Source organism: Denticeps clupeoides, unplaced genomic scaffold (assembly GCF_900700375.1).
Source record: "Denticeps clupeoides unplaced genomic scaffold, fDenClu1.1, whole genome shotgun sequence".
NCBI classification, from domain to species: Eukaryota; Metazoa; Chordata; class Actinopteri; order Clupeiformes; family Denticipitidae; genus Denticeps; species Denticeps clupeoides.
Window position 1 is genome coordinate 40,614 of NW_021629709.1, and position 24,304 is coordinate 64,917.

General features: G+C 40.2%; 7 pseudogenes; all 7 read left to right on the top strand.

Annotated features, from left to right (window-relative positions):
- Positions 1 to 13,737: 13,737 nt before the first annotated feature.
- Positions 13,738 to 13,856, top strand: LOC114772273 (uncharacterized; annotated as a pseudogene).
- A 1,089-nt stretch (positions 13,857 to 14,945) lies between these two features.
- LOC114772344 (uncharacterized) lies at positions 14,946 to 15,065 on the top strand (annotated as a pseudogene).
- Positions 15,066 to 16,152: 1,087 nt separating this feature from the next.
- LOC114772274 (uncharacterized) lies at positions 16,153 to 16,271 on the top strand (annotated as a pseudogene).
- Positions 16,272 to 17,360: 1,089 nt separating this feature from the next.
- On the top strand, positions 17,361 to 17,479 carry LOC114772345 (uncharacterized; annotated as a pseudogene).
- Positions 17,480 to 18,567: 1,088 nt separating this feature from the next.
- On the top strand, positions 18,568 to 18,686 carry LOC114772349 (uncharacterized; annotated as a pseudogene).
- Positions 18,687 to 23,051: 4,365 nt separating this feature from the next.
- Positions 23,052 to 23,170, top strand: LOC114772318 (uncharacterized; annotated as a pseudogene).
- A 995-nt stretch (positions 23,171 to 24,165) lies between these two features.
- Positions 24,166 to 24,284, top strand: LOC114772321 (uncharacterized; annotated as a pseudogene).
- The last annotated feature ends 20 nt before the right edge of the window (positions 24,285 to 24,304 follow it).

Below are 24,304 nucleotides of genomic sequence, written 5' to 3' on the forward strand. Positions count from 1 at the left end.
ACAAAAACATATGGTGAAAAAGCCGCAAGGTGTGTATTACATATGTTTTAACACAATTTATTATTATTTTAATAAAATATTGACAATCAGGTTTGATAAAACTATCAGGAAAGAAGACGAAAACAGCTTTCAAGCTCCCGGAAAAGCCAGAAGGTGTGTATTTACATGGTTTTAACGCAATCGTTATTTTAATGAAATATTAATTTTAACATCGTGTGATTTTGTTACAGGTAGAATCCCCGTAAACGTATATCTCGACTTTGTCACCGATTGGACCAACGCGGATTACAAAGCGTGGGATGCTGTAGATTTTGCCAGATCAGACATCGCTACGCAAACAGAACCAAACCACATCGACCCACAGAGGTACCGGCGGTTTTCTAATCATTCTGAATGCTGTGTATGCCTTAAACAGGTATTAGATAACATTGTTAAGGTGTATGACATGCAAGAAAAGTTGATTAGTACTGTGGGGATTATAGCCAAAGCTGTAGAACATACATCAGATCTGAAGCGTGTCGATTGGTCATCGTTATCAACGGTTTTGTTGCGTTTAAGTGGCATTTCACGTGTGTAAGGGGTGTTTTAAACCTTGTTGTCATCCATAATGGAGCCGTCTAAACGTCAATGTATTGGTGGTGATGCAGTGGACAATTTTAATAAAACACTACACGATATGTTAAACATCGAGACATGGGGGGAAATTGAGATGTTTAATAATGTTTTACATCAAATTCAAAATGGTTGTGGTGCTGAATCTGATCCAGTATCCTTAGAAGAAGTGTCTATAAGGCATGCTGTGATAGACGGGTATCATGTTACACCTAAACCACGGTTCAATGGGGTGGTACTGCGTCGTGATATTAATTTCAGATCCGTTTCGAGCAGCGACATAACATCATATATTTCACACATCCACGATGTATTCAAAGACATCGTAAAATTCTCACACACACTGGCCGGACAGAGCGGTGTTTTCGATGTCACACTGAGTGGCGATACCCTGGTTTCAGATGTTAATGCGATCCTTTCACCCGCGAATAACCATTCTATGAAATTCTGATGGACGCCATCGAAAAAATAATCCAAAGCAATAAAAAAATCATGTGCGATGAGACACTACACCTGACTGTTTCAATCGCTAGAGGTCGTGATGGGGGCGCACGGCGTAAATTGCGTGATTTGGCTCATGATCAGATAATAAGCAAGAACAGGATGAATCTATTCTGCCCCGTTAATGTTACAAACCAATTGTGCTTCGCGATATGCCTGGCAAATTTTGTAAACCCTGAGAAACCAACAGCTTATTTAGAAAAATTGGCTGCCACATTTCAGACACGGTGCGGGCTACCTATTCACCATAAAGTCGGCTTTAATGATGTTCCAAAATTTGAGAGCTTATTGGACATCAAGATTGTGATCTTTTACAGATCAGACGTAGGGGTGTTGCAGAAATTTCAAACTAGCACTGTACCGCATACAAAAACAGCCTTTTTATACATACACGACAGCCATTACTACGGAATATTAAACCTCAAGGCGTTCATGGGGGTGCCGTATGTCTGTGAATTCTGCTATGCCGGTTACACTTCGTTCCGAGACCATGGTTGCAAATACAGGTGTGATGTTTGTAACGACCCCGGCTGCCCTTCAAGGGTCACAGGTTCGAGATATTGCTCGTCTTGTGGGAGGTTTTGCAAGTCTGATTTTTGTTTTGACAAACATAAACAGCCGCGTCCTATGAAGAGCGATCCTGGCGTGGTGGCGTCAAATTGTGATCTTACAAAATTTTGTAAGAATTGTAACAGGCGTTACCACGTTAGTGTTAAAAAACCCAAACCACACACATGTCCGACACCACACTGTGTTCATTGTCGTGAAGAACTGATTCCAGACGCTAAGCATGAATGCTTCATACAACCCATTAGATTGAAGGAGACAAACAACCGCTACATTTTTTTTGATTTTGAAACACGTTTCGAGAACGGCAAACATCATGCAAATTTTGTTTGCGCAATTACATTTACAGGTGTGGAGTTCACGGCTGAGGGTGACGGGTGTGTGCGTGAATTTGTGAATTGGCTCCGTCGACCGAGGTTCAACGGTTTCACATTTTTAGCACACAACGCTGCAGGGTTTGATAATTTCATACTTTTGGAATATTACTCCAAAAACGGGATCAAACTAGATGTGACAATGACTGGATGCCGTCTGATATTCATGTTTGATGCATGTTTTAAACAGCGTTTTATCGACAGCTATTCTTTTCTACCGATGAGTCTGGCAAAAACAACAGCTGCGTTAAATCTCACCACCACAGAAAAGGGTTATTTCCCACACAAGTTTAACACACACTCAAACAGCCATTACATAGGCCCATACCCGGATAAGACCTTTTATGGATATGACAACATGTCCAATGCTGGCAGACGTGAATTTGATGACTGGTACAACGAATCAGCGTGCGGTGTTTTTGATTTTCAGAAGGAACTCCGTTTCTACGGTCGAAACGACGTCGTGCTGTTAAGAGAGGCGTGTCTGAAATACCGTGACGAGTTCATAGAATGCACGGGTCTAGACCCTTTTGGTCAAACCACGTTGGCATCGTGCTGCATGGCTGTATACAAAACACACTACCTACCGCGTGATACACTCGCTCTTACACATAACAACGCGTACACAGGCCAAAACAAGGCATTTTCAGACATTAGCATCGAATGGCTGGAATATGTCAAAACAACCAGGCATGTGTACATCCAACACGCTCTGACAGAGGGTGAGGTTGTGGTTGGGAAATACTGTCTTGACGGCTATTATGAAAAAAATGGTCGTAAATACGGTTTAGAATTTAATGGGTGTATGCATCACGGACATGATTGTAAATACACACCCACCCAGACTCATCCTTTGTCAAGGCTCCCGTACAGTGTTTTAAGAAGGCATTTTGATGATAAGATTGAAACCCTCACCAAGGTGTACGGCTTAAAAGTCGAAGTTATGTGGGAGTGCCAGTGGCGTCGTTTAAAACAGGTCGATCCATCAGTCATAGAGTTCATGTCGACATATACACATCCCTGTCGTCTAAAGCCGAGAGACAGCCTCTTTGGCGGTCGAACGAATGCGTACAAACTCTATCACAAAACATCGAACGGTGAAAAAATTCGTTACTTTGATTTCACCAGTCTCTACCCGTTTTGTCAATCATCAAAGGAATATCCGATCGGCCACCCACAGATCATTTTGAAAGACTTTGATAGTCTCGAAAATTACTATGGGTTGGTTAAAGCAACGGTGTACCCGCCACGTGGTCTCTTACACCCTGTGTTGCCATACCGATGCGGTGGCAAACTAATGTTCCCGCTTTGTAGAACATGTTGTCATCTTGAGAATCAAGCGTCACCATGTACTCATACTGACGGCGAGAGATCTCTTTCGGGTTGTTGGGTTAGCATTGAATTGTTGAAAGCTGTACAGATGGGCTATGTTTTGGCTGAGATTCATGAAGTGTGGCATTTTGAACAAAGATCAGAAACGTTGTTTGCAGATTATGTGAAAACGTTTCTACAATACAAACAGGAAGCCAGTGGGTACCCGCCGGGGGTTGTGACGGATGCTGAAAAGCATGCCTACATTGAAGATTATTTTCAAAAACAGGGTATCCGTCTGAATCCTGAAAAAATCTGTTCAAACCCTGCAAGGAGAAATATTAACAAACTCCTATTGAATTCACTTTGGGGCCGTTTTTCAATGCGGGAAAACCTTCCATACACAGAGTTGTTGAAAGATCCTGACGACTTTTCGCGATACATTTTTGGGGGCGGTCGTGAAATCACACATTTTGCATTTGTCTCGGACGAAGTGGCATTGGTTCAGTGGCGTTATGCAGACGGTTATGGCGCTCAAATGCGTGACATTAATGTGTTTCTTGGAGCGTTTACAACTGCTCATGCACGCCTAGAATTATATTCTGTGATGGAGAAATTGGGTGATCGGCTGCTGTACAGCGACACAGACAGTCTAATCTTTGTCTCAAAAGATGGTGACTGGGAGCCACCCCTAGGTCCATATCTGGGCGATCTTACTGACGAGGTAGGCCCCGGGGATTACATTACAGAATTTTGTTCAGGCGGTCCGAAAACATATGGTTACATCACCGCTAACGGTAAGACATCCATGAAGGCCAAGGGTATCACTCTCAATGCTGAAAATTCAAAAGCTGTAAATCTACGCTCTCTGGTTGATTTGGTTAACAGCTATGTAATAGATAGAGACCGGTCGCAACATGTTTTAACACGCACAAACACAATTACCAGGAATAAAAGACACCTCACATTACATAACAAATCAGATGTCAAAAGGTTCAAAGTTGTGTACAACAAACGAGTCCTGCTCCCAGACTTTACGACGCTCCCCTATGGGTATTGACACAAGATGACTTTGAGAGATGTCACAGGTAAATATGTAAATAAAACATTTTTTTTTTTTTTTTTTTTTTTTATCATTATGTCTGTAACATCTGTATATATGTACAGTTTTCTATTATTTGTATCTGTGTGATTTTCAACATGTTTGTAACATATTGTATATATGGATGTTTGCATTATTTGCATATGTGTGATTTTTCAATATGTCTGTGACATTTGTATATTTATATTTGTATTTTATGCTATTATATGCATGTGTGTTATTTTCTACAATAAAAATTTATGTGTATCATCTCAGGATTCGATCTCAGATTGCAACATCCGTTCTCGTGTATAGTAAGCGGACCGTCAAACTCTGGAAAAACGTTTTTTGTGAAAGCGTTAATAGCCGATGCCGACCGCTTAATATCTACAACGATTGAAAACATTGTCTACATTTACGACTGCTGGCAACCTCTTTATGACGAGTTGTTAAAAATTAGGAATATTAATTTTATACAAGGTATTCCTGACACACTATCGGACGACCAACTCTTGCCGCCGACCAAACCATCGCTATTAATTATCGATGACTTAATGGATGTTGCGAGTGGCAATAAGCAGGTTGAAAAAGTGTTTACACAATACGTGCATCATAGAAATCTCAGCGCTATCTACATGGTTCAGAATTTGTTTTTTCAGGGGAAATCCAGCAGAACAATCAGTTTAAACACAAATTACCTAATACTTTTCAAAAACCCAAGAGACAATACACAGATTGCTGTATTAGCGAGACAGATGTATCCTGGTAATACCAAATTCTTCCTTGAATGTTTTAAAAACGCTACTGAAAAACCCTTTGGCTACCTCATGATTGATTATAAATCTAGAACACCTGACACACTTCGTCTCAGAACGGATCTGCTTTCAGAGTATCCGGTGGTCTATGTTCAGAAAAAAAGAGTTTAGACGCTGACATGTCTAATCGTCTTTATAGAAATCTGCCGCTTCTAAAACTCTTACTTAAGGCTAAGCCGATACAGAGACGTCTCATTTTACAAGAATCTTCGAATGAGTTGATTCTAACCTTATGCGAAGTGGCTTTGAATGTGCTCAGCGGTACAATACCATTGACAAAGTCACAATATAAAAAGTTGGAAAAAAAGAAAAAAGCTATAAAATTCATAGCCGATAAAAAAATTGGTGTGTTAAGAAAGAAATATGTGATCAATCAAGAGGGCGGGTTCCTTTTACCTCTGTTAAGCGTCGCAGTTCCCTTTATAAGTAGTCTAATAGCGTCAAGACAGGGGGGCTAATGGAACACGCTGAAAGGATGTATTTGGTACCCCAGCGACAGCTGGACAGGTTAAAAAACGATGGTGCACCTATACCTCTGAGACAACGCGCGGAAAATGATTTGGATGCATCGATAAAAAGTGTTTTGGACAGAACTGATTTGGGGGATTATGAAAAAGCCAAATTATACTCGACACTCTTGCAGAGGTATATATCGGTGGTTAAGCAGGGTGATCATGAGACTAAATCGATAACGCTTAACCTACCACAGGCATCTGAAAATGTTCAGACATCACCCACAGATGCAGCGACCGTTGATGACGACGCTACGGTTAAAGAGGTTTTACAAAATGTACCGCAGAGAAGTAAAAGGAATGTCCGGTATATATTAGAAAAAATGATGAAATCACAGGGGGTTGCTGCATGGGGTAGAGATGGCGAATTTGTTTTCAACGGTACGATCATTCCAGGATCTCACATTTTCGATTTGGTTAAGAACGTTACCACGCCTCAATCTATGAATCCTCATAGGAGATCCAAGGGGTGGCGTGAATTCCTGAGTGCTATAGCAATGTTGAACATACCTCTTTCTACGGTTCCAAACAGACGTGTTAAAGATGAGGTCAATTCATTTAAAAACATTAACAAGACTTTTACCACCCGTGATGATGATGGTGATTCAGAACCACCCGTGTTTTCATCGCCACGTTTAGATACAAGCGCATGGTTACATTTTTAAAAAGTGTATACAGTCTTGTTTAAAAACGTGTTTGAACATGTGATGACAATAAACAAACTTGATGATACATATATTTGTTTTTCGACTCATTTATTTAGAATAAGATTTTTTCATAAACACCTCACCAGATTGTATACATTGAGAGTTTTTAAACATACCACAATTATAGACATGCGGGTGTAGTTTTTTCACAAATAGCGAGACCTTTTTATCATTTTTAGTCAAGTCGTTGGAATATTTAGATAAAACATCTTCATAGCTCAAACCCTTTGACATGTGGTAGAGAAAGAATACACAGTGTTCGCCGCACGTAACCGATGATAAATCCTGAACCTGTTTATTTGAAAATTGTACATTGTAACATGTAGTTTTTAGAAATTTATAAACGGTTGACGGAAACATCTTGCTGTCTGGCCTGTTTCCAAAACTGTCAAAAAAACAACCGACGCGGTCTTCAGTTATGTACACAGCTAACCAGTGTTCACCCGGTTGGTCCGAACTGTGTGTGTTAATTATCACAGATGCTGGTAATGTTGCCACAGGTCTTTTGGGTAATTGGTCGGACGGCAGTACGCCTAAAAAACACGTGTTTGTGGAGATTTTGTCCATAATATTTAATAGTTGTACGGTGTTCATTAATTCAGTAGTGGTCCACAAGAATCTGCCTGCGATTGGACACTTCAATCATGCTATCAAATATAGCGTAAACTATTAAATTGATAGTGTTTCGAAGCAGTTGTCTAAAACGCATTTCCAATCTGATGTTCCCTGATCTAATTAACGACATGTGTTGGCTGCATTCTTCGTCCGGCGTGAGGTTAAAAGCGTAGAGTGTGTAACCGTTCAAGAAATCCTCTCTGTCGATAGACAATGCCCGATTTTTTAGATGTCTGCCGGTTGATAACGCCAACTGATAAAACTCTCTTATAGCAGAACCTTCTATGTACTGTGGTTGAAACGGCTTGGCAGGGAATTGCTGTCCGTCCACATACACTGCTAGGAATTCTAAATCATAATGTTTGAATGCAAAAGGGTTTTTAGCATAAGATCCTGAAAATGCGTCATTATCAACCATCCCGATCACAATGGCTTTTGGTAGTGTCCCCAAAAACAGGTTTTCCTGATTAGCGATGCGTGTTCCGGCGGGCACTGAGAAATTTTTTAAGTATACCCTGTCGATTGGATATTTAGCTGTTGCTGTGAGTAATGCCTGCGCGTGTCCCAACCTGACAGCTGGTGACACTGAAACCTTTTTAACAAACATGGACGCTGCCAGCATGTTTATTTTATAACCCAAATTGTCACTGCGCATTAAGCAAAATTCATCTTTAGCACGTGTTAATCGAATTTTTATATCAACGCCGTTCAACATGAGTTTTTCTTGAAAAAAGATATCGCTGTGTATGGGAGATAATAATTCAACAACGCTACTAGCATTAGTGAATGCGGCCCTCTTGTTCAACCCCCGGTTTGCTCCAGCCGGATCCGCAGTATCCATATGACCCGCAGTATCCTTGTAAAATAGGCCCGCTGAGAAAAGCGTTTCTAACGCATGACGGTCATAATTTATCAAACATTCAAGAATACTTCTGTACGGGTAAGTATTTGAACTCTGTGAGATCAGCCGATCCCCCAGGGATACGTCGACCTGTGAAAATATTGTAGCTCCGGGGTAATTAACCAAGCCGACTGGTGCACCCTCATCTATATCGGATCCATCCGGTTTAGTGATCTTGAGTCTTGTGTATAAAAGTGTATTGTTTAAATCAATATAGTCTTCACCGTTTCCAGCTATGAAAAATTCCAGGGGTGCCGAGTCAGTCAGTGCCGAGATAGGCGGCACTTCGATGTATGTACTTTTTTCTATAGACAACTGCGTCATGGGGACTGTAAACAAATCCAACTCTGACTTTACGCATTCATCGGACATCCCGTGTATTAACGCCATGACTAAAAGATGTTTTTTAAATTTCTTTTAGTCCGATACTCATGCATGCGTTGTTTACCCCTCGAGTTTCTTTTAGACACTGAGTTTTGTTTCTTCTTTACTTTGCTTTTCTTGCCATGTGTGATTCGTTTTACACCCGGTGGTTTGTGTTCATATCGCCTGTTCATTACCATCATACCTGAACCATCTTGTCCAACATCATTTTGTCTAGGTCTCATGACATTCGTTACTACATCGGTAACAATGTTCTTTGCCGCCGATTTTAGATGGGGTTTTGCTATAGCGAAACCTTTTTTCAATAGCGGTAGTGCCATTCGGAAAAGACCTCGGAAAATACCGCCAAGCCCTGCGCCGTACATGGAAGGGGCGCCATAAAAACCTGGAATCCCACCCCCAGCTTGGTTTTGATAATACGTCACATAACGATGAGGGTCTATCGTGTACGGATTAAAAGCCTTCATAGTTTCTCAAATTCTTTGAGATTGCTTCGTGGGTCTGAAGTGTAGTTTTGTAACCACCTTGCCGTACTTAAATGGTATGACACAATTCTGATCTGATTTCACTTCTACAGCTATATCGCTGATGTGTGATTTCGAAACACGTACGTAGTGCGCTCTGTCATACTTGACTGTGACAAACTCTTTGTTTTTCCCGGTTATATGTACACATCGTAGAAGGGGTACAAAATAGTCACCCACCGCCTGATATTCTATAAAGTCTGTATAGACAAAAAGGCTATATTCGCCACCATACAGGTCGGCCGGATATGATGCATATGCTCGACTCAACGGATCCACAGTAATGCTTGCGTCAAAAAATTCGTTATTCTTAAATCCTAAAATAATCCTAAGCTTGCCTGATATCGCTATGGTGACAGGTTTGTTCGAATAGACATAAACCTTATTAATAAGGTCATCATAACCAAATGTAACGCCGTGTACCCTGGTATAGCCGCTTATCTCTTTGACTATGTCTGTAATGCTTGTGTAATAACCTACGCGTATTGTAACATCCAATCTCTCCCCTGTTATATTATTAGTCAAAAAGATGATTTGTCATCCTCTCCAAAAGTCGGCCATGATCGCGGGTACTGGAATTCAATCAGCGCTACTTCCCAATCGCCCTTTAAAATAATAGGTTTCGCGAGTTTGGTCCTATACTTTGATATGGTATTATCAGGATATACGCTCTGTGAGGCATTACACGGCAGGGTTACATAAAAGCCTTCGTCCCCCATGGCGTTGTTTTATCGTGAATGAAAGACTGATTCTGGAACAAACTATTTAAACATCTACTACGTCTTTTTCATCAACCCAAGAGTTAAATTTTTCAGGCCACCCCAACCACTTCACAAAGACCATGCGTCTTTTCCCCATGTTCTTCCTTTCCAAAATTTTCTCAACTTTAAACGGTTTATTACTGATTAGTTTGATCTTTTGCAATTCTTCTTCATAAAAGGTACCGTCTATTATATCGCCGTCATAATCTACCAATTTGTAGACCGGTGGATTACGCGGGATACATGCTGATATAGTAAAGAATTCATCTGTGAAGTTTTGTTCATATCCTTTTGTGAATGCACCTCTTGCTTTAGAAATTCTTACAACGTCGCCTGTTTTGTAATTGAACGTAACATTTTTCTGCTTCGCATCGTTCACACCGTACAATGACTGAAACACTCGTGCTTCATTTGTAGAGCAGACCTGTGCAGGTTTCATTTTAATGCTACGATGGTAGCTTGCATTGTATGATTTTATTAAATCAGGAAGTACGTCTATATATCTTTTAGAATTGACCGATGTCAGATATCGCCACATTCTACCCTTAATAGTCCTGTTAAAACGTTCGATAACGCTTGCCTTTAATTCGCTACCTGTGGCAAAATGGGTGATGCTGTGTTTTCTCATTAGATTTTGAAATCCTTTGTTGAAAAACTCCTTTCCTCGATCGGTCTGTAATTTTTGAGGTACTCGTCCTTCCTTTAGAATAGTTTCAAATGCTCTAGTCACCTCAGCTCCGGTCTTGTTTTTTAAAATACGAGCCCACGCATGTTTACTAAAAACATCTATACACGTTAACATGAATTTATAACCATCGTTTTCCTTTGAATACATAGACATGTCAACAAGATCTGCTTGGAATTGTTTGTCTATACCATACACCACGACTCTATTCCGCTTGTATTTTAAACGCGCTGGTTTGTGTAACGTGTATGCATCCTCCCCTGATAACCAGTCAGAAACCGTCTTATTAGACAACCTGACCCCTGTATTTTTAAACACGGCATCTTTTAACCTTGTTTTACCACCGAAGGAGCCCTCGCTGTCTGGCGTATAGTAGTATTTTTTTAAAAGGTCGGTCATGATGGGTTGCTTCGTGAAATAATGACACATTCTATTTTGGTCACACATTATTTATTTTCAAATTATGCGTTGTCGAGGTATTGTAAAAATTTCACACATATGTCTAAATCTCTCTCAATAAGGTATAAACATTCATCATGACATTTTCAGATTTAACAAAATCTTTTGACAGACTGAAACCCATGTTTACAGAACAGTCTTCTCACCCCAGCTCTTTAGCGCTTCATAAATTACATCAGCACTTTGTGAGTCAGCAAGCCTCTCAGTCATCTGGTCCAGCCTCTGGAAAAAGAAAGGTTCATCTTCTAATTCGTAGGCCAACGCCCCCACAGCACCGTTGATTTTCTGAGGATGTACATAGAGGCCGCACGCTGTTAGAACGTTTGTGATGAGGTGGTGCGTCTCAGGCTGGAAAAGTCTCTGTTTTATCTTGTCCATGTTGGTAATGTAGAAATATCCCTCCGGCTCATAGAGACACGGGTGTTGGGTCTGACTCGGATGGTCCACCATGCATCCATAACAGGTTTCCCGCAGCAGTCGTCCGATAATGTTTTGAAGGATTCTGCACACGCAAAACTTTATGGTTTTAAAAGCTTTTAGTGTGGAACAAGTCAATTCGTCGCCATCCCACGGGTTTGAGACATCGCCCACATGTGTCGCAGCCGGTGGTGGCTTCTCATCAGAGGTTTGCGACGACGGGATGTCTACCAATGGCCCAGGCATGTATGTCAAATTCTGCAACCCCAGACTGTCACCCAGTTTGTCGATCCAACAACAGTCTTCAACAGCATCAGCAGCACCATTCAGTCTAACAGCCATGACTTAACAGAACCTGTGATCACCCAGATTGTGTTAGGGGTCTGGGGTCCTGTTCTGCTTTTTAATGGCTAGCCGGTGTGGGGGATGGTTCAGGGTGTGACGTGGCATTGTCACACTCCGCCTCCCCATGAAAAAGACACACCCTGATTTCGTTGTATCCGGCCAAAATATCGCTCCATTTAAACAATCTGTCAATCTTCTTGAAGACGTTGTGGAGTATGGCCACATCACACCACGGGTACATCACTTTCACATCCTTTGGCGATCCATACACACGGCGTTCACAGTCTGGCACCACACGACTGACATTCTTACCACTACACACGTAAATGTAAGACTCTGATTTCTGCTCTTGACATCCACCACACATGTAGTAGTGGTTTTGATCCGTAGCACCGGTCCACGATATGTAGAAAGGCCCCGTATTTACATCTTCAATCTTTTTCCACCCGTTATTCTTGAACAAACACCAGTCTTCAGCATAAAACGACACACACAATTGGTCGTCCGGTGTAAACTCCTGGTCCGTGTCCACCGAGTACAGTCTCACATGACGCTCCTTCTTGTCAAAAATATAACCACCGACACGTCCATCGGATAACATCCATTCGTATTCTTCACAGCCACCAGGGTTCTGAAGAAAACTCACCAAGGATCGTGGCCTTCTCCTTTTTGGCGCAAATGGTGTATCACAAACTATCCTGTTTGTAACAGGCGTAGGCGTAATACGTCTCTTCATAGCTGCACCAAGTGGGCTCCCCATTGTAACAGAATCTGTTGTACTCTGTTCAGAGACATCCTACGCCTCTTTTATTACCCTATGCAACCGTGGTAAACACACACACACACACAACACATTAGCCATATGTATGGGTTGGGTTAGAGAAGGGTCAGGGAGAAGGGAAGGAGGTCATAAATTACGCGCAGGGTGTCCGGTGGAGAAGGCAGAAGGGGTGAAGGCTAGGAGGTCATAAATTACGCGCAGTGTCCAGTGTCCAGTGGAGAAGGGGAGAAGGGGAGAAGGTAGAAGGGTAGATGGTCATAAATCACGCGCTTTTTCCTCATACAGATATGTCATCAATCATTTTTGACATAAAGTATATTTTAATCACTACTTACATGGCTTTGTTATCTTTTTTTGCCTTTTCTCCATCATAATTTGATAGTAAAGCGGGAGTTTTCGCACCTTATAATGTTTTCAAAGTCCTTTTGTTTAAAGTCCAAGATTTTCAAGCAGAGTTTGCTTACGGACATGCCAGCTGAAGATTGCTCAATCTTGTGTGATCTCAGAAGCTAAGAAGGCTTGGGCCTGGTTAGTACTTGGATGGGAGACTACATGGGAATGCCAGGTGCTGTAAGCTTTAACTATTGTAAAACTTTTAAAATGAAAGTATTTACATCACTTTGTTAACTTTTTTAAAGTAAGTTAAGGGGTACTTTCTTTCTTTAGTATGTTTTCCCGCCTTTTTTCTTTTTTTTTTTTTAAACTTCTCTTCAGGTTTCTTTGTCTGTGTGTGCTCTACAACGATCATTCACAGGCTTGGCTATGGAGTGGGGTGGAGCTGAATCGATTAGGTGGGGTTTTCCAGCCCTCGGCCTTCAGGTGCTACGCACCCTGATGTCAATTTAATATCTGATATGTCATATTAAGCGGATTTTTATAACAGGGAGTCGGCAATAGGGCCTACTCCATCCGCTCCATTCATCGACCCAGTATTGCATTGCCTCTAGAAGGTGTGCACTTTATTTGTTGTTTTGCAAATAAAAGCTTACCACTCCAACTTTTTGCCTTTTCTCCATCATAATTTGACAGTAAAGCGGGAGTTTTCACTCTTTGATATGTGTTCAAGCCCCTTTGGTTTAAAGTTCAAGATTTTCAAGCAGAGTTTGTGTACAGACAAACCAGCTGAAGAATGCCCAATCTTGTCTGATCTCAGAAGCTAAGAAGGCTTGGGCCTGGTTATTACTTGGATGGGAGACTACATGGGAATACCAGGTGCTGTAAGCTTTAACTATTGAAAAACTTTTCAAATGAAAGTATTTACATGGCTTTGTTAGCTTTTTTTGCCTTTTCTCCATCATAATTTGACAGTAAAGCGGGAGTTTTCGCACTTTATAATGTTTTCAAAGCCCTTTTGGTTTAAAGTTCAAGATTTTCAAGCAGAGTTTGTGTACGGACAAACCAGCTGAAGAATGCCCAATCTTGTCTGATCTCAGAAGCTAAGAAGGCTTGGGCCTGGTTAGTACTTGGATGGGAGACTACATGGGAATACCAGGTGCTGTAAGCTTTAACTATTGAAAAACTTTTAAAATGAAAGTATTTACATGGCTTTGTTAGCTTTTTTTTGCCTTTTCTCCATCATAATTTGATAGTAAAGCGGGAGTTTTCGCACTTTATAATGTTTTCAAAGTCCTTTTGTTTAAAGTCCAAGATTTTCAAGCAGAGTTTGCTTACGGACACGCCAGCTGAAGATTGCCCAATCTTGTGTGATCTCAGAAGCTAAGAAGGCTTGGGCCTGGTTAGTACTTGGATGGGAGACTACATGGGAATGCCAGGTGCTGTAAGCTTTAACTATTGTAAAACTTTTAAAATGAAAGTATTTACATCACTTTGTTAACTTTTTTAAAGTAAGTTAAGGGGTACTTTCTTTCTTTAGTATGTTTTCCCGCCTTTTTTCTTTTTTTTTTTTTTAAACTTCTCTTCAGGTTTCTTTGTCTGTGTGTGCTCTACAACGATCATTCACAGGCTTGGCTATGGAGTGGGGTGGAGCTGAATCGATTAGGTGGGGTTTTCCAGCCCTCGGCCTTCAGGTGCTACGCACCCTGATGTCAATTTAATATCTGATATGTCATATTAAGCGGATTTTTATAACAGGGAGTCGGCAATAGGGCCTGCTCCATCCGCTCCATTCATCGACCCAGTATTGCATTGCCTCTAGAAGGTGTGCACTTTATTTGTTGTTTTGCAAATAAAAGCTTACCACTCCAACTTTTTGCCTTTTCTCCATCATAATTTGACAGTAAAGCGGGAGTTTTCACTCTTTGATATGTGTTCAAGCCCCTTTGGTTTAAAGTTCAAGATTTTCAAGCAGAGTTTGTGTACGGACAAACCAGCTGAAGAATGCCCAATCTTGTCTGATCTCAGAAGCTAAGAAGGCTTGGGCCTGGTTATTACTTGGATGGGAGACTACATGGGAATACCAGGTGCTGTAAGCTTTAACTATTGAAAAACTTTTCAAATGAAAGTATTTACATGGCTTTGTTAGCTTTTTTTGCCTTTTCTCCATCATAATTTGACAGTAAAGCGGGAGTTTTCGCACTTTATAATGTTTTCAAAGCCCTTTTGGTTTAAAGTTCAAGATTTTCAAGCAGAGTTTGTGTACGGACAAACCAGCCTGAAGAATGCCCAATCTTGTCTGATCTCAGAAGCTAAGAAGGCTTGGGCCTGGTTAGTACTTGGATGGGAGACTACATGGGAATACCAGGTGCTGTAAGCTTTAACTATTGAAAAACTTTAAAATGAAAGTATTTACATGGCTTTGTTAGCTTTTTTTGCCTTTTCTCCATCATAATTTGATAGTAAAGCGGGAGTTTTCGCACTTTATAATGTTTTCAAAGTCCTTTTGTTTAAAGTCCAAGATTTTCAAGCAGAGTTTGCTTACGGACATGCCAGCTGAAGATTGCTCAATCTTGTGTGATCTCAGAAGCTAAGAAGGCTTGGGCCTGGTTAGTACTTGGATGGGAGACTACATGGGAATGCCAGGTGCTGTAAGCTTTAACTATTGTAAAACTTTTAAAATGAAAGTATTTACATCACTTTGTTAACTTTTTTAAAGTAAGTTAAGGGGTACTTTCTTTCTTTAGTATGTTTTCCCGCCTTTTTTCTTTTTTTTTTTTTTAAACTTCTCTTCAGGTTTCTTTGTCTGTGTGTGCTCTACAACGATCATTCACAGGCTTGGCTATGGAGTGGGGTGGAGCTGAATCGATTAGGTGGGGTTTTCCAGCCCTCGGCCTTCAGGTGCTACGCACCCTGATGTCAATTTAATATCTGATATGTCATATTAAGCGGATTTTTATAACAGGGAGTCGGCAATAGGGCCTACTCCATCCGCTCCATTCATCGACCCAGTATTGCATTGCCTCTAGAAGGTGTGCACTTTATTTGTTGTTTTGCAAATAAAAGCTTACCACTCCAACTTTTTGCCTTTTCTCCATCATAATTTGACAATAAAGCGGGAGTTTTCACTCTTTGATATGTGTTCAAGCCCCTTTGGTTTAAAGTTCAAGATTTTCAAGCAGAGTTTGTGTACAGACAAACCAGCTGAAGAATGCCCAATCTTGTCTGATCTCAGAAGCTAAGAAGGCTTGGGCCTGGTTATTACTTGGATGGGAGACTACATGGGAATACCAGGTGCTGTAAGCTTTAACTATTGAAAAACTTTTCAAATGAAAGTATTTACATGGCTTTGTTAGCTTTTTTTGCCTTTTCTCCATCATAATTTGACAGTAAAGCGGGAGTTTTCGCACTTTATAATGTTTTCAAAGCCCTTTTGGTTTAAAGTTCAAGATTTTCAAGCAGAGTTTGTGTACGGACAAACCAGCTGAAGAATGCCCAATCTTGTCTGATCTCAGAAGCTAAGAAGGCTTGGGCCTGGTTAGTACTTGGATGGGAGACTACATGGGAATACCAGGTGCTGTAAGCTTTAACTATTGAAAAACTTTTAAAATGAAAGTATTTACATGGCTTTGTTATCTTTTTTTGCCTTTTCTCCATCATAATTTGATAGTAAAGTGGGAGTTTTCGCACCTTATAATGTTTTCAAAGTCCTTTTGTTTAAAGTCCAACATTTTCAAGCAGAGTTTGCTTACGGACATGCCAGCTGAAGATTGATCAATCTTGTGTGATCTCAGAAGCTAAGAAGGCTTGGGCCTGGTTAGTACTTGGATGGGAGACTACATGGGAATGCCAGGTGCTGTAAGCTTTAACTATTGTAAAACTTTTAAAATGAAAGTATTTACATCACTTTGTTAACTTTTTTAAAGTAAGTTAAGGGGTACTTTCTTTCTTTAGTATGTTTTCCCGCCTTTTTTCTTTTTTTTTTTTTTTAAACTTCTCTTCAGGTTTCTTTGTCTGTGTGTGCTCTACAACGATCATTCACAGGCTTGGCTATGGAGTGGGGTGGAGCTGAATCGATTAGGTGGGGTTTTCCAGCCCTCGGCCTTCAGGTGCTACGCACCCTGATGTCAATTTAATATCTGATATGTCATATTAAGCGGATTTTTATAACAGGGAGTCGGCAATAGGGCCTGCTCCATCCGCTCCATTCATCGACCCAGTATTGCATTGCCTCTAGAAGGTGTGCACTTTATTTGTTGTTTTGCAAATAAAAGCTTACCACTCCAACTTTTTGCCTTTTCTCCATCATAATTTGACAGTAAAGCGGGAGTTTTCACTCTTTGATATGTGTTCAAGCCCCTTTGCTTTAAAGTTCAAGATTTTCAAGCAGAGTTTGTGTACAGACAAACCAGCTGAAGAATGCCCAATCTTGTCTGATCTCAGAAGCTAAGAAGGCTTGGGCCTGGTTATTACTTGGATGGGAGACTACATGGGAATACCAGGTGCTGTAAGCTTTAACTATTGAAAAACTTTTCAAATGAAAGTATTTACATGGCTTTGTTAGCTTTTTTTGCCTTTTCTCCATCATAATTTGACAGTAAAGCGGGAGTTTTCGCACTTTATAATGTTTTCAAAGCCCTTTTGGTTTAAAGTTCAAGATTTTCAAGCAGAGTTTGTGTACGGACAAACCAGCTGAAGAATGCCCAATCTTGTCTGATCTCAGAAGCTAAGAAGGCTTGGGCCTGGTTAGTACTTGAATGGGAGACTACATGGGAATACCAGGTTCTGTAAGCTTTAACTATTGAAAAACTTTTAAAATGAAAGTATTTACATGGCTTTGTTATCTTTTTTTGCCTTTTCTCCATCATAATTTCATAGTAAAGCGGGAGTTTTCGCACTTTATAATGTTTTCAAAGTCCTTTTGTTTAAAGTCCAAGATTTTCAAGCAGAGTTTGCTTACGGACATGCCAGCTGAAGATTGCTCAATCTTGTGTGATCTCAGAAGCTAAGAAGGCTTGGGCCTGGTTAGTACTTGGATGGGAGACTACATGGGAATGCCAGGTGCTGTAAGCTTTAACTATTGTAAAACTTTTAAAATGAAAGTATTTACATCACTTTGTTAACTTTTTTAAAGTAAGTTAAGGGGTACTTTCTTTCTTTAGTATGTTTTCCCGCCTTTTTTCTTTTTTTTTTTTTTAAACTTCTCTTCAGGTTTCTTTGTCTGTGTGTGCTCTACAACGATCATTCACAGGCTTGGCTATGGAGTGGGGTGGAGCTGAATCGATTAGGTGGGGTTTTCCAGCCCTCGGCCTTCAGGTGCTACGCACCCTGATGTCAATTTAATATCTGATATGTCATATTAAGCGGATTTTTATAACAGGGAGTCGGCAATAGGGCCTGCTCCATCCGCTCCATTCATCGACCCAGTATTGCATTGCCTCTAGAAGGTGTGCACTTTATTTGTTGTTTTGCAAATAAAAGCTTACCACTCCAACTTTTTGCCTTTTCTCCATCATAATTTGACAGTAAAGCGGGAGTTTTCACTCTTTGATATGTGTTCAAGCCCCTTTGGTTTAAAGTTCAAGATTTTCAAGCAGAGTTTGTGTACGGACAAACCAGCTGAAGAATGCCCAATCTTGTCTGATCTCAGAAGCTAAGAAGGCTTGGGCCTGGTTATTACTTGGATGGGAGACTACATGGGAATACCAGGTGCTGTAAGCTTTAACTATTGAAAAACTTTTCAAATGAAAGTATTTACATGGCTTTGTTAGCTTTTTTTGCCTTTTCTCCATCATAATTTGACAGTAAAGCGGGAGTTTTCGCACTTTATAATGTTTTCAAAGCCCTTTTGGTTTAAAGTTCAAGATTTTCAAGCAGAGTTTGTGTACGGACAAACCAGCTGAAGAATTCCCAATCTTGTCTGATCTCAGAAGCTAAGAAGGCTTGGGCCTGGTTAGTACTTGGATGGGAGACTACCTGGGAATACCAGGTGCTGTAAGCTTTAACTATTGAAAAACTTTTCAAATGAAAGTATTTACATGGCTTTGTTATCTTTTTTTGCCTTTTCTCCATCATAATTTGATAGTAAAGCGGGAGTTTTCGCACCTTATAATGTTTTCAAAGTCCTTTTGTTTAAAGTCCAAGATTTTCAAGCAGAGTTTGCTTACGGACATGCCAGCTGAAGATTGCTCAATCTTGTGTGATCTCAGAAGCTAAGAAGGCTTGGGCCTGGTTAGTACTTGGATGGGAGACTACATGGGAATGCCAGGTGCTGTAAGCTTTAACTATTGAAAAACTTTTAAAATGAAAGTATTTACATGGCTTTGTTAGCTTTTTTTGCCTTTTCTCCATCATAATTTGACAGTAAAGCGGGAGTTTTCACTCTTTGATATGTGTTCAAGCCCCTTTGGTTTAAAGTTCAAGATTTTCAAGCAGAGTTTGTGTACGGACATGCCAGCTGAAGATTGCCCAATCTTGTCTGATCTCAGAAGCTAAGAAGGCTTGGGCCTGGTTAGTACTTGGATGGGAGACTACGTGGGAATGCCATGTGCTGTAAGCTTTAAATATTGAAAAACTTTTAAAATGAAAGTATTTACATGGCTTTGTTAGCTTTTTTTTGCCTTTTCTCCATCATAATTTGACAGTAAAGCGGGAGTTTTCACTCTTTGATATGTGTTCAAGCCCCTTTGGTTTAAAGTTCAAGATTTTCAAGCAGAGTTTGTGTACGGACATGCCAGCTGAGGATTGCCCAATCTTGTCTGATCTCAGAAGCTAAGAAGGCTTGGGCCTGGTTAGTACTTGGATGGGAGACTACGTGGGAATGCCATGTGCTGTAATCTTTAACTATTGAAAAACTTTTAAAATGAAAGTATTTACATGGCTTTGTTAGCTTTTTTTGCCTTTTCTCCATCATAATTTGACAGTAAAGCGGGAGTTTTCACTCTTTGATATGTGTTCAAGCCCCTTTGGTTTAAAGTTCAAGATTTTTAAGCATAGTTTGTGTATGGACAAACCAGCTGAAGATTGCCCAATCTTGTCTGATCTCAGAAGCTAAGAAGGCTTGGGCCTGGTTAATACTTGGATGGGAGACTACGTGGGAATGCTAGGTGCTGTAGGCTTTAACTATTGTAAAACTTTTAAAATGAAAAAATTTACATGGCTTTGTTAGCTTTTTTTGCCTTTTCTCCATCATAATTTGACAGTAAAGCGGGAGTTTTCACTCTTTGATATGTGTTCAAGCCCCTTTGGTTTAAAGTTCAAGATTTTCAAGCAGAGTTTGTGTACGGACATGCCAGCTGAAGATTGCCCAATCTTGTCTGATCTCAGAAGCTAAGAAGGCTTGGGCCTGGTTAGTACTTGGATGGGAGACTACGTGGGAATGCCATGTGCTGTAAGCTTTAAATATTGAAAAACTTTTAAAATGAAAGTATTTACATGGCTTTGTTAGCTTTTTTTGCCTTTTCTCCATCATAATTTGACAGTAAAGCGGGAGTTTTCACTCTTTGATATGTGTTCAAGCCCCTTTGGTTTAAAGTTCAAGATTTTCAAGCAGAGTTTGTGTACGGACATGCCAGCTGAGGATTGCCCAATCTTGTCTGATCTCAGAAGCTAAGAAGGCTTGGGCCTGGTTAGTACTTGGATGGGAGACTACGTGGGAATGCCTTGTGCTGTAATCTTTAACTATTGAAAAACTTTTAAAATGAAAGTATTTACATGGCTTTGTTAGCTTTTTTTGCTTTTTCTCCATCATAATTTGACAGTAAAGCGGGAGTTTTCACTCTTTGATATGTGTTCAAGCCCCTTTGGTTTAGTGTTCAAGATTTTCAAGCAGAGTTTGTGTATGGACAAACCAGCTGAAGATTGCCCAATCTTGTCTGATCTCAGAAGCTAAGAAGGCTTGGGCCTGGTTAGTACTTGGATGGGAGACTACGTGGGAATGCTAGGTGCTGTAAGCTTTAACTATTGTAAAACTTTTAAAATGAAAGTATTTACATCACTTTGTTAACTTTTTTTTAAAGTAAGTTAAGGGGTATTTTCTTTCTTTGATATGTTTTCCCGCCTTTTTTTTTTTTTTTTTTTTAAACTTCTCTTCAGGTTTCTTTGTCTGTGCGTGCTCTACAACGATCATTCACAGGCTTGGCTATGGAGTGGGGTGGAGCTGAATCGATTAGGTGGGGTTTTCCAGCCCTCGGCCTTAAGGTGCTACGCACCCTGATGTCAGTTTAATATCTGATACGTCATATTAAGCGGATTTTTAGAACAGGGAGTCGGCAATAAGGCCTGCTCCATCCGCTCCATTCATCGACCCAGTATTGCATTGCCTCTAGAAGGTGTGCATTTTATTTGTTGTATTGCAAATAAAAGCTTACCACTCCAACTTTTTGCCTTTTCTCCATGATAATTTGACAGTAAAGCGGGAGTTTTCACTCTTTGATATGTGTTCAAGCCCCTTTGGCTTAAAGTTCAAGATTTTCAAGCAGAGTTTGTGTACGGAGAAACCAGCTGAAGAATTCCCAATGTTGTCTGATCTCAGAAGCTAAGAAGGCTTGGGCCTGGTTAGTACTTGGATGGGAGACTACCTGGGAATACCAGGTGCTGTAAGCCTTAACTATTGAAATAATTTTAAAATGAAAGTATTTACATGGCTTTGTTAGCTTTTTTTGCCTTTTCTCCATCATAATTTGACAGTAAAGCGGGAGTTTTCACTCTTTGATATGTGTTCAAGCCCCTTTAGTTTAAAGTTCAAGATTTTCAAGCAGAGTTTGTGTATGGACAAACCAGCTGAAGATTGCCCAATCTTGTCTGATCTCAGAAGCTAAGAAGGCTTGGACCTGGTTAGTACTTGGATGGGAGACTACGTGGGAATGCCTGGTGCTGTAAGCTTTAACTATTGTAAAACTTTTAAAATTAAAGTATTTACATCACTTTGTTAACTTTTTTTTAAAGTAAGTTAAGGGGTATTTTCTTTCTTTGATATTTTTTCCCGCCTTTTTTTTTTTTTTTTTTTTTAAACTTCTCTTCAGGTTTCTTTGTCTGTGCGTGCTCTACAACGATCATTCACAGAATTGGCTATGGAGTGGGGTGGAGCTGAATCGATTAGGTGGGGTTTTCCAGCCCTCGGCCTTAAGGTGCTACGGAGCCTGATGTCAGTTTAATATCTGATACATCATATTAAGTGGATTTGTAGAACAGGGAGTCGGCAATAGGGCCTGCTCCATCCGCTCCATTCATCGACTCAGTATTGCATTGCCTCTAGAAGGTGTGCACTTTATTTGTTGTATTACAAATAAAAGCTTACCACTCCAACTTTTTGCCTTTTCTCCATGATAATTTGACAGTAAAGCTGGAGTTTTCACTCTTTGATATGTGTTCAAGACCCTTTGGCTTAAAGTTCAAGATTTTCAAGCAGAGTTTGTGTACGCACAAACCAGCTGAAGACTGCCCAATCCTGTCTGATCTCAGAAGCTAAGAAGGCTTGGGCCTGGTTAGTACTTAGATGGGAGACTACGAGGGAATGCCATGTGCTGTAAGCTTTAACTATTGAAAAACTTTTAAAATGAAAGTATTTACATGGTTTTGTTAGCTTTTTTTGCCTTTTCTCCATCATAATTTGACAGTAAAGCGGGAGTTTTCACTCTTTGATATGTGTTCAAGCCCCTTTGGTTTAAAGTTCAAGATTTTCAAGCAGCGTTTGCTTATGGACATGCCAGCTGAAGATTGATCAATCTTGTCTAATCTCAGAAGCTAAGAAGGCTTGGGCCTGGTTATTACGTGGATGGGAGACTACCTGGGAATACCAGGTGCTGTAAGCTTTAACTATTGAAAACTTTCAAAATGAAAGTATTTACATGGCTTTGTTAGCTTTTTTTGCCTTTTCTCCATCATAATTTGACTGTAAAGCGGGAGTTTTCACTCTTTGATATGTGTTCAAGCCCCTTTGGCTTAAAGTTCAAGATTTTTCAAGCAGAGTTTGTGTATGGACAAACCAGCTGAAGAATGCCCAATCTTGTCTGATCTCAGAAGCTAAGAAGACTCTGGCCTGGTTATTACTTGGATGGGAGACAACCTAGGAATACCAGGTGCTGTAAGCTTTAACTATTGAAAAACTTTTAAAATGAAAGTATTTACATGGTTTTTAGAACAGGGAGTCGGCAATAAGGCCTGCTCCATCCGCTCCATTCATCGACCCAGTATTGCATTGCCTCTAGAAGGTGTGCATTTTATTTGTTGTATTGCAAATAAAAGCTTACCACTCCAACTTTTTGCCTTTTCTCCATGATAATTTGACAGTAAAGCGGGAGTTTTCACTCTTTGATATGTGTTCAAGCCCCTTTGGCTTAAAGTTCAAGATTTTCAAGCAGAGTTTGTGTACGGAGAAACCAGCTGAAGAATTCCCAATCTTGTCTGATCTCAGAAGCTAAGAAGGCTTGGGCCTGGTTAGTACTTGGATGGGAGACTACCTGGGAATACCAGGTGCTGTAAGCCTTAACTATTGAAATAATTTTAAAATGAAAGTATTTACATCGCTTTGTTAGCTTTTTTTGCCTTTTCTCCATCATAATTTGACAGTAAAGCGGGAGTTTTCACTCTTTGATATGTGTTCAAGCCCCTTTAGTTTAAAGTTCAAGATTTTCAAGCAGAGTTTGTGTATGGACAAACCAGCTGAAGATTGCCCAATCTTGTCTGATCTCAGAAGCTAAGAAGGCTTGGGCCTGGTTAGTACTTAGATGGGAGACTACGAGGGAATGCCATGTGCTGTAAGCTTTAACTATTGAAAAACTTTTAAAATGAAAGTATTTACATGGTTTTTTAGCTTTTTTTGCCTTTTCTCCATCATAATTTGACAGTAAAGCGGGAGTTTTCACTCTTTGATATGTGTTCAAGCCCCTTTGGTTTAAAGTTCAAGATTTTCAAGCAGCATTTGCTTACGGACATGCCAGCTGAAGATTGCTCAATCTTGTCTAATCTCAGAAGCTAAGAAGGCTTGGGCCTGGTTATTACGTAGATGGGAGACTACCTGGGAATACCAGGTGCTGTAAGCTTTAACTATTGAAAAACTTTCAAAATGAAAGTATTTACATGGCTTTGTTAGCTTTTTTTGCCTTTTGTCCATCATAATTTGACTGTAAAGCGGGAGTTTTCACTCTTTGATATGTGTTCAAGCCCCTTTGGCTTAAAGTTCAAGATTTTCAAGCAGAGTTTGTGTATGGACAAACCAGCTGAAGAATGCCCAATCTTGTCTGATCTCAGAAGCTAAGAAGACTCTGGCCTGGTTAGTACTTGGATGGGAGACAACCTGGGAATACCAGGTGCTGTAAGCTTTAACTATTGAAAAACTTTTAAAATGAAAGTATTTACATGGCTTTGTTAGCTTTTTTTGCCTTTTCTCCATCATAATTTGACAGTAAAGCGGGAGTTTTCACTCTTTGATATGTGTTCAAGCCCGTTGGTTTAAAGTTCAAGATTTTCAAGCAGAGTTTGCTTACGGACATGCCAGCTGAAGATTGCTCAATCTTGTCTGATCTCAGATGCTAAGAAGGCTTGGGCCTGGTTAGTACTTGGATGGGAGACTACCTGGGAATACCAGGTGCTGTAAGCTTTAACTATTGAAATAATTTT